The sequence below is a fragment of the Engystomops pustulosus genome, chromosome 6, assembly GCF_040894005.1.
Source record: "Engystomops pustulosus chromosome 6, aEngPut4.maternal, whole genome shotgun sequence".
Classification (NCBI taxonomy): domain Eukaryota; kingdom Metazoa; phylum Chordata; class Amphibia; order Anura; family Leptodactylidae; genus Engystomops; species Engystomops pustulosus.
This window is the reverse complement of record NC_092416.1, coordinates 101,222,070-101,233,428: the sequence shown is the minus strand read 5'-3', so window position 1 is coordinate 101,233,428 and position 11,359 is coordinate 101,222,070. Positions and strand designations below refer to the sequence as shown.

General features: G+C 39.2%; 1 long non-coding RNA gene across 1 annotated transcript; it reads left to right on the top strand.

Moving 5' to 3' along the window:
- The first annotated feature begins 356 nt into the window (after window positions 1–356).
- On the top strand, window positions 357–11,129 carry LOC140065817 (uncharacterized). The gene is made up of 2 exons (XR_011848067.1): window positions 357–604; window positions 10,265–11,129. It is a non-coding gene; the product is annotated as an uncharacterized lncRNA (long non-coding RNA).
- The last annotated feature ends 230 nt before the right edge of the window (window positions 11,130–11,359 follow it).

Genomic DNA, 11,359 nt, shown 5'->3' with positions numbered 1-11,359 from the left:
CGGTGAGTGTATAAATGTGATATATTTCAAAAGGGGCCAAATACTGCTATAAAGTGGTAGGGGTGGGGGCCTTCTATATATATTTATATGGGGCCAGATTCCTTTTTTTTCCTGGGAGGGGGTTGTTGAATAAATTTATATAGGGCCGGATTCCTTTTTTCCTGGGGGGGGGGAATATATATTCATATGGGGCCAGATTCTTTTTTTTCCTGGGGGCGGGGGTGGGAATTATACTGTTGAAGAATATCCAACAGCTTTAGCTTATGTTAGAGTACTTAGGTCATACAGACAGCAGGTGGCGCTGTGTTAATGTGTTTACTTATAAACTGTTCTGTTAGTGTTTTACTACTCTGCCTGTTAGATCTCTCTTGTATCCTCCATGTTTTTGAGAACCCATGTTAAGCATGTAATGGTTGCTGTGGATCTCCAGTAAAGATCACAATGAATATACTTCCACAACTTACTGTGTGCTGATGCTTCAACTCCAGATAGCTGCAATCTGCAGCAGTTTTTGGGCCCAGGACACAGAACACAAAACCAAGTACTCAGACATAGACAAGACAGCAGCAGATCCTGGTGAAAGCTCCTCATCTCCGGAATACAAGTAAGAAAAAGGGGTCTAATATATAAAGGAGAGGATAGCAGAATGGCTGGCTGCTCAGAGCTGAGACTGACAGTGTCCAAGCTGAACAATGAGAATTATCAGCTATGGAAGTTTAACCCCTTCACGCAGTGACTTAGCGCTCAGTGGCGGATATATCCGCCACGGCGCCTATGCCGGCTCGGCTCTGGATCAGAGCCGAACCGGCATTGGGAAACCCGGGGTGCCGGCTGTAACTAATAGCCGGCACCCCAGTGTAACACCCGCGATCGGAGTTGTCTCCGATCGCGGGTGCTTAACCCGTTAAATCTAACCTGCATCTGGGGGGTCTTTCCCCCACGATCGCCCCCCCCCGAACCGTTTTCGGGGGGCGCCGATCGTTGCTATAGCAACTCTGGGGTCCGATCTGGACCCCAGAGTTACTTGCAAGAATTGCCGGTAAGATGGCGTCTGTGACGTCATCTTACTGGCACAGTGCCAGCCTATGCAAGTGCATAGGCTGACACTGATAATACTCGGCAATACATCAGTATTGCAGAATATTATCATGAAGAAGCAATCAGAAGATTGCTTCTTCATGTCCCATGGTATAAAAGTGAAAAAGTAAAAAAAAAAAGTTATTCAATAAAAAAATAAAGTAATAAATCACTAAAAATGCCCCAAACTCCCAAAACATATAAAGAGACATATAACTCAAAAAAAGTCTAAATCATAACACAAACCCCACATATATAGTATCACCGCGTCCGTAACAACCCGTAGAATAAAAGTAAATCATTATTGAACCCCCACGATAAACGCCGTAAAAAAAACTGTTATAAACCCTCCAAAAATTATGATTTTTACCTTTTCAATCCCACAAAAAATGCTATAAAATGCGATCAAAAAACCATATGTACTCAGACATGATACTGGTGCAAAGTACAACATGTCCCGCAAAAAACAAGCCATCAACCAGCTCCGTAGCCAAAAAAGTAACAATGTTATGCCACTTGGAAGACGGCAATACATAAATGATAGATTTTTCCCCACATTAGGGTTTTGTTTGACAAATTTAGTAAAACGTAAGAAAATATATTCATGTCTGGTATCCCCGTAATCGTATCAACCCATAGAATAAAGATAACATGATTATTAGTCTATACAGTGAACACCAAAAAAAAAAAAGTAAAAAATTCAGTACAGAATTGATGCTTTTCTACTCCTGCCCTCAAAAAAAGTTCCTAAATTTACTTATAGGTGATACCAACCCCAAAATGGTAACAATGGAAAAAGCATCTCATCCCGCAAAAAAAATGCCGTCACATGGCCCCAATAACGAAAAAGCGAAAATTTTATAGCCTTCAAAAGGGGCCAATGAGGAAACTAAAATCCTGGCAGCTGCAGGGTGCTCCTTCCCTTCTGCACCTCGCTGTGCCCCCATAAAACAAGTAATGGCCACATGTGGGGGGTCTTTGTACTCAGGAGAAATTGCAGAACAAATTGTATGGTGGGTTTTCTCTTTTTATATTTTGGAAATGTGTAAATTTTAGTGCTAAATGAACGTATAAGGGAACAATATGACCATTCTAAATTTCACCTCCATTTTGATTCAATTACTATGAAGATCTCAAGGGGTTAACAATCTTCGTAAAAGCTGTTTCTAATAGCTTGAGGGGTGCAGATTTGAAAATGGGTTGGTTATATAGGGGGTTTTGATGCTAAATATGTAAAATTTCATTCAAAACTGTATTTATCCCCAAAATAGTCAATTCTGAAAATCCGGAAAAGCGATATTCTATTTGTAAGCCGCGTGACATCAAAATAAATTATCCAGACATTTCAGAAATTATGAAAATGTAAAGTAGACAAATGGGAAATGTTATTCAGCAACTTATTTAGGTGGTAAATCTATCTGCCTGAAAACGCAATGATTTAGAATTTCGAAAATTCTAAAAAAAATTCAAAAAATTTATCATATTTTCTTTTTTTTGTAAATAAACGCAAAACTTATCTGCCAAAATTTACCGCTAAAATGAAGTACAACATGTGGGGAAAAAACAATCTCAGAATCGTTTTGATAAGTAACAGTGTTCAAAAGTTATAACCATGTAAAGCGAAGCAAGTCCGAATCCAAAAAATCGGGCTGAGCCTTAAGCTACAAAATGGCTGCGTCCTTAAGGGGTTAAAGTGGAAATGTTGTTATCCAAGGATGACTTGTGGGAGGTTATTACCACAGAAAGACCACAGATCAATTACCAGGAATGGGACAAGAAGAACAGACAGGCAAGGGCCACCATAAGTCTGTTAGTGGAGGATGACCAGCTGATTCCTAAAAGACATGAGAATACAGCAAAGGGAATGTGGGATGCATTACAAAAGATGTATGAAAGATCCAGTTTAAACAGCAAGTTATTTCTACTCGGAAAATTATACAGAATGAGACTTAGAAAAGAAAAAGACATGCAAGAGCATATAACTGCAATGCTGGAAGTGGTTACACAGCTGAGGACAATGGGTGAAGACTTGAAAGACAGTCACGTTGCAGCCATATTCTTATGCAGTTTACCTGACTCATACAGCGCACTGATCAATGCTCTAGAGACCAGGCCTGAGGAGGACCTGACCCTAGAATTTGTAAAGACTCGGCAGATAGATGAATTTCAGAGAAGAAAGGAACTTGTGCATGAATCCACAGACACAGATTTAAAAAAAATAAATTCTATAAAACAGCCCTTAAAGCTGCAGATACACATTTTCAGTAAAAAAAGAAACCAGGGCATGTTTCTGATGCCACAAACAGGGACACTTAACCCCTTACCGACATGTAATGTAGTATTATGTCACATGCCGGGTCCCGGTGCATGGAGAGGGCTCGCGGGCCGAGCCCTCTCCATAGCTGGTAAGTCTTTGCTTCATATTGCAGCAAAGGCTTACTGGTAACACGCGCAATCGGTGCCAGCACCGATCGCTGGGGTTTTCCTGCAGATCGCCGCTGGCAATGTTGCTGGCAGCTTCATAAAGATGGCGGCGCATGGGCGTCGCCATCTTTCCGAGGATCGTCACTCCCCGTGACATCATCGAGGAGCGGTATATGCGGGTTAACCCATGCATTACAATGTGCTATCAGCTATCATTGTAATGTATATGTGCTATCATTGTAATGTATGAGGAGTAAAATCCCCATATACTGCCATACTGTAGTATGGCAGTATATGATAGGATCGATCAGACAACATAGGGTTAATGTAATGTAAATGTATAGTAAAAATAAAAATTTTAAAAAAGTTAAAAAAAAAAAAATTAATAAAAAAACTTAAAAACTCCAATCACCCCCCTTTCCCTAGAACTGATATAAAAATAAATAAACAGTAAAAATCATAAACACATTAAGTATTGCCATGCCCAAAAATGCCAGATCAATCAAAATATAATAATGTTTTTTCACTGCATTTAACCCCGTAACGCCAAATAGCGCCCAAAGTCGAAAATGGCACTTTTTTGCCATTTAAAAAAAAATTAAAAATTCTATAAAAAGAGATCAAAAGGTCGCACAGTCCTTAAAATGATAACATTGTAAACGTCATCAAAATCCACAAAAAAGACACCACCCACAGCCCCATACACCAAAGTATAAAAAAGTTATTAGCGCCAGAAGATGGCAAAATCCCCCAAAAAAATTTTGTACAGGAGGTTTTAATTTTTTTAAATGTATGAAAATATTATAAAACCTATATAAATTTGCGATCACCATAATCGTACCGACCCAAAGAATAAAGTAGATATGTCATTTGGGGCATACAGTGAAATCCGTAAAATCCAAGCCCACAAGAATACATCACAAATGTGTTTTTTTACCAATTTCACTGCATTTGGATTTTTTTTCCCGCTTCCCAGTACACGGCATGGAATATTAAATACCAACATTTTGAAGTGTCATTTGTTACGCAGAAAATAAGCCATCATACAGCTCTGTACATGGAAAAATAAAAAAGTTACATATTTTTGAAGTTGGGGAGTGAAAAATGAAAACGCAAAAACGAAAAAGGGCTGCAGCGTTAAGGGGTTGAAGAAAGACTGCACAATATGGAAGGCAGAACAACAAAAACAAAGCTACTACATCCCAACCACATGTTAATAACTGGAATAAAACATTCAAAGTAATGGATGATCAAAAATTGCAAACTTGGTGCATTGATTCAGGTGCAACAAGTCACATGACAAGCAATAGGAACTTCTTCAAAGAGCTAGACACAACTAAAAGGGATCTATCTTGCAGATGGAAGCAGCATTAATGCAGAAGGACATGAAATCTTAGTGTGCCCAAGTAAAAATGGAGGCAGTTCAGCCATACCAATGCAGGATGTACTATATGTCCCCAATCTAGAAGGTGAACTGTTATCGGTGAAACGCTTGACAGCTAAAGGACTTACTGTCAAATTTCAAGGTGATGAGTGTGCTATCCTACACGGAAAGAGGGTAGTAGCCAATGCCAAAATAAATGAGCACTTATATAACTTTAGAACGGTGAAGGTAAAGGTAAAACTATGCACTTATGGACACAATGACTGTATACACATATGGCACAGACGATTAGGCCACAGACATCCTGACAGCATACATGAACTACAGAAAAGGAACCTGACAAAGGATCTTGTGTTGTCCAGTTGCTCAAACACCATTAGTTGTGATTGCTACATTAAATCCAAAGCTACAAGGGCAACACTTCCTAAAGCAAGTGAGAAGAATGCAAATAAGTTTTCCAAGGTATTAAATGGAAAACAATACCTCCTTTTGCTACCTTGAAAGGCAGCCCCCTTAACATCAAGTATGACCTACAAGAAGTCTAAAAACATGATGTGTGATTAAGCCAAACCAGTATATCTATTCCATAAGGAACAGACTCCCAACTGTAGACAGCACTGTTTGACCTGGTTGGGTCTCCTCAGTACAGTGTAGGGAACTGAGTCAATAGCCTCTCACATAGCCAAATCAGTTCCCTACACTGTACTGAGGAGACCCAACCAGGTCGAAACAGTGCTGTCTACAGTTTGGGAGTCTGTTCCTTATGGAATAGATATACTGGTTTGGCTTAATCCCACATCATGTTTTTAGACTTCTTGTAGGTCATACTTGATGTTAAGGGGGCTGCCTTTCAAGGTAGCAAAAGGAGGTATTGTTTTCTATGGCTTTAAGTCTCCACACGCCTTTAAGGTGGCCTTAATTGGCATTGTCTCCTTAAGGAGAACACCTACTGTCTGACCCTAAAGCAAGTGAGAGCAGAGCCTCAAGACCACTTGACATTAATCACAGTGATGTGTGTGGTCCAATGAGACTAAGCACTTCTGCTCGAAGCAGGTATATAGTGACCTTCATAGACGACTATTCAATGTTCACAGTTATTTACCTAATGAAAAACAAAAGCACAGTTTTGAATAAGTCACAGGACTACATAACAAAGCAAGCAATACGGTTCAAAGGAATCCTCTGATACAGCAAAGTGATAATTCTTACTAGACACAAGATTGAGACCTATCTAAATCAACACGGTACAGAGCACAAAAAGACAGTACCCTACACACCAGAGCAAAATGGGGTAGCTGAAAGGAAGAAGAGAACACTGACTGAAATGATCAGGTGTATGCTAACAGATTCTGGACTACATGAGAAATATTGGGGTGAAGCTGCAGTGACCGCTACTTATTTACAGAACAGACTTTTCTCTAGAACAGTGGAGAAAACCCCACATGAACTGTGGCATGGTGAGAAGCCAAAGGTACAACACATAAGAGTGTTTGGTTGCAGGAGAGAAACGCACCAAACTCCAGAACAGAGCAGTAGAGGGGGCTCTAGTTGGATACAGTGATAACTGCAAAGGATACAGAATCCTAGACACCAAAACAGAAAGGGTTACTATTAGCAACAGTGTCACTTTTATTGAAGAACTAAAAGATGGTGTGATAACTACACTGGAATCAATAACAGAAGAGAAATATTATGATGACCAGAAGACCACATCCTCTGAACAAGTAGTTGAAGTCAATACAAACTCAGATACCCTGAGTGAGATGACACAATCAACCCCAAATACAGAACCAAGGTATTCAACTAGAGAAAACAAGGGTAAAGCACCCTCTCTCATACAAAGTGAGTACAGTTAGCATTCATGAACCTGCATCCGGGGAAGAAATGTCACAGTTTCCGGACAGGGAAGCCAGTAAATGGATAAAGGCAGCAATGTAATTCCATAATGTCTGATGTGGTGCCAAGTGACTCGCGCAAGGCGCCAATATATTGTGGTGCCAATATATAAAAGGGTTCTAAAACTTCACTTCCATTGTGGGGAAAATACTGGAAGGGTTAGTAAAAGACTATATACTGGCGTATGTGACATCAAATAGTAAAATAAATGACAGCCAGCATGGGTTTAGTAAGAATAGAAGTTGTCAAACTGACCTGATCTGCTTCTATGAAGAGGTGAGCAGATGCCTGGATGTAGGAGCTGCTGTGGATATTGTGTTCTTGGAATTTGCAAAGACATTTGACACTGTCCCTCATAGACGCCTGATGGGTAAAATAAGGTCTACTGGTTTGGCAGAAATTATTTGCAATTGGATTGAGAACTGGCTGAAGGATCATATCCAGAGAGGTGTGGTTAATGATTCCTATTCGGAATGGTCACCAGTTATGAGTGGTGGACCCCAGGGTTCTGTGCTTGGCCCACTACTATTTAATATAGTTATTAATGATATAGCGGTAGGAATTAATAGCACTGTATCTATTTTTGCAGATGACACCAAGCTGTGTTATGTAATACAGTCTATGAAGGATGTTCATAGGCTGCAGGGTGATTTGGTTTGGTCGTCCACTTGGCAAATGAGGATCAATGTGGATAAATGTAAGGTTATGCAGCTGGGGGCTAATAATCCAAAGGCAAAATATGTCCTTGGGGAGAAAATCTTTGAGATTCCCTTGTTGAGAAGGACCTGGGGGTACTAGTAGATCATAAATTGAATAACAGCATGCAATGTCAATCAGCTGCCTCTAAAGCTAGTAGGATCTTGTCATGTATCAAAAGTGGTATGGACTCTCGTGATAGGGATGTAATAATACCACTGTACAAGGCATTGGTTCGGCCTCATCTGGAATATGCTGTCCAGTTCTGGGCATCGGTCCATAAAAAGGATGCCCTGGAGCTGGAGAGGGTTCAACCTAAAGCCACAAAAATGATAAGGGGTATGGAGGGTCTTAGTTATGGGGGAAGATTAAAACAACTATATTTATTTAGTCTGGAAAAGAGACGTCTATTAGGGGACATGATTAATTTATATAAATATATGAATGGTCCATACAAGATATGATGGTAAATTGTTTCAGATTAAATCAAATCAAAAGACGAGGGGGGCACTGTCTCCGTCTGGAGAAAACCAGGTTTAATCACCAAAGGCGACAGGGCTTTTTTTACTATGAGAACTGTCAATCTGTGGAATAGCCTGCCTCAGGCGCTGGTCACAGCAGGGACAGCAGAGAGCTTCAAGAAGGGTCTAGATGCCTTTTTACACCTAAATAACATTGATGGTTATGTTATATAGAATTGTTTCCCCTAAATCCCTTCCTCATGCAATCTTTTCCTTGGTTAAACTTGATGGACAAGTGTCTTTTTTCAACCGTATAAACTATGATACTATGATAAAACGTGGGCACTGACAGAACTGCCAACAGGAAGGAAAGTTAATGGCTGTAAGTGGACCTTTAAAGATAAATACAATGCAGATGGTGCCCTTGAACGATATAAAGCAAGACTAGTCGCCAAGGGATACTCACAAAAGTATGAAAAAGACTACAAGACCATGAGTCATTCGCTCCAGTGGTTAAACAAGCTACAATCAGAACTTTATTTTTGGTAGCATCAAACAAAATGCAGGTGAAACATTTTGATGTAAATCTGCCTTTTTACATTGCGAGTTAGCTAAAGACATTTACATGGAACAACCACCAGGATTCAAAGATGAGCAAAGACCAGACCTAGTATGCAAACTTGAGAAAAGTATATATGTGATCTAAAACGGGCAGCCAGGGTGTGGAATCTGAAATTAAATGAGGTCCTTACCAGTGAGGACTTTCAGCGGAGTAAGGCAGACCCCTGCCTATACACAAAGAGACTGACAGACAGATAGATCTTTGTGCTCATTTGTGTGGATGATCTTTTGGGATGAGAAGGGGATGAACAAGGAATATTACAAACCTTGAATCTGAACTTTGAGACCAAGGATCTTGGAAACATAAGCAACTACCTCGGCATTCAGATCGAGAGGGAAGAATATGGAAGTTTTCTTCTGAACCAGCAGCAGAAAATTCAGGAAATAATTCAGACTTTTTATTGGAAGATGCAAAAACAGTGAAGTCTCCCATGGAAACCAACCACCTGAAAGAAATGAACAATCAAAACAAATTGCTACCAAATGATAACCAATTTATAAGGGTCATTGCTGTACATTGGCACTGCTACAAGATCAGATATTGCAGGAGCCATAGGAATTTAATGTAGAAAAACCTCAATGTTGATGCTGATTGGACCGGAGACCCAGGCAACAGAAAATCCACCAATGGCTATCTGTTTCTCATTTCAGGTGGTGCTGTAAGCTCGGCTAGCAGAAAACATCTGTGTATAACACTTTCATCAACAGAAGCAGAGTATGTTGCAGCAGCGCATGCAAGTCAAGAAGCTATCTGGCTATGACAACTGTTGGTCGACTTGGGTCAACAAGAGTTGGAACCAACAAAGGTCTTTGAAGACAGCCAAGGATGTCTTGCACTTGCACAGATGGAAAGAGTCAATTTTCATTTTTCATTTTCTGCAGGATCTTCAAGAACAAGAAGTTTTGAAATTACAGTACTGCCCAACAGAGGAGATCTTCGCGGATATGTTTACAAAACCTCTAAGCACAGAGAGACCTTCTAGGCTCACAAAGAAGCTCCGACTTATGGACTATGCCTTAGCTGTTGAGAAGGGGTGTTGAAGAATATACAACAGCTTTAGCTTATGTTAGAGGACTTACATACAGGGGGCTGTATATAAATGTATTACTGGCGGGCTCTCTATATATTTATTACTGAGGGCTATAAATATTTGTTACAGGGGGGCTGTATGTATATTTATTACTGAGAGGGCTCTATATATTTATTACTGGTTATATATATATGTATTACAAGCAACATTTATTTAAATGAAAAAAATTGTGGGGAGGGCTCTTGCCAATGGCCTACACCACCCGATGCACATACAAGGGGCAGAGATATGGAGGGAGTTTAGGAACGGATAAAGCAAAATTGTGTAGGGTCTTTGATTAACATAGCCTTGACATAATTTTTTTAAGTTTTCTTAGCAACATAGGGAAGATGCTCTGGGTGGAAGATACATTCCGTGATGTAATAGAACTGATTTTTTTTCTTGCAAAATACTATATTGGAACATTTATAGCTCCATATTTTAGGTGGTGGAGGAATTCCAATGTGTGGTAATGCAGATACTGCAGCCGGACATTGTGAAAGAATATGTTTTTTTTAGAATATGTCAATTTGTAAAATCAAATAATGGGTTTTATTTCTGTGAAGTGCAGTAATGATGGAAGGAATTCGATAACATAGAACCTAACCAAAGATGTTAAATTTTGTTTCCAATAGGTCAACCATAAATAGTTCAAGGGAGTAGATATTCTTAACTTGAAGAACAGATGGAAGAAGACAACGTTGCTGGGCCCTCTGATTACCAACAGAAATCTGTCATTGATGCATCTAACTCTCTGCAGGAAGGCTCCAGAAGAAGTGATCCTGTCCAATTGCATGGTTTTATTATGGACAATAAATGTATATGTGTAATTTGTGTATACTTATAATCATGACATCATCATCGGTCTTTACAATACATCATATCAAAGCTGTTTACATTAGGAGGAACAAGATGCTTGATGCAATTCGAAGTATAATTTTTGTAAATAAGGAGGAACTTACATTTGGATGAATTAAGAAAAGTTAAAAATTGTGAAGATTAAAGTTTTGGGTAAAAATTTCCAAAAATATAGGATAGGTTTTCTATGTCATAAGGTTTGTGAAGGGTAACTCTATGGAACTTCACTTTCAACATTAGTAATAATATTGGTCAATGTGCTATATTAAACCCCTTAACAAAATGGCCAATTTGCACATTCCTGACACGGCCCTTTTTTAATAATCTGACATGTGTCCCTTTATGTGGCAAAAACTTTAATTTGTGACACAATGGAGATAATTTATCTTATTTCCCCCTTCTCTGCGCTCTTTTTGCACCTGTTGAGAGTCTATTTTTTGCAACACATTTGTCTTTGTAATTTTTGTTGAAATGCAGGGTTTTTTGTACCTAATTAGGCGCAAATTTGAAAAAAGGTGTAATTTTGTGGCACAAATCATTCCATTGGCTTTCCGGAGCATGATCAGGACTGGCGTGTTATTGCACAATTATTTGCACCCATATAGGCGCAATAATATAATAAATCTGAAAATGGTAAAAAACTATCTGGAGGGATCGATTTAATTTGAAGTATGTTAGTAAAATGTATATTATAGAAGCCCCCCACAAATGGATTTATTTCAGAAACTGCACCCCCTCAAAATATTCAAAACAATCTTTGGGAAGTTTGTCGACCCTTTGAGCATTCCATGAGGATGAAAAGTGAATGGAAGTGGAATTGCAAAAATGTCATTTTTTTAACAATGTATTCATTGTACACTAAAATTTGGACA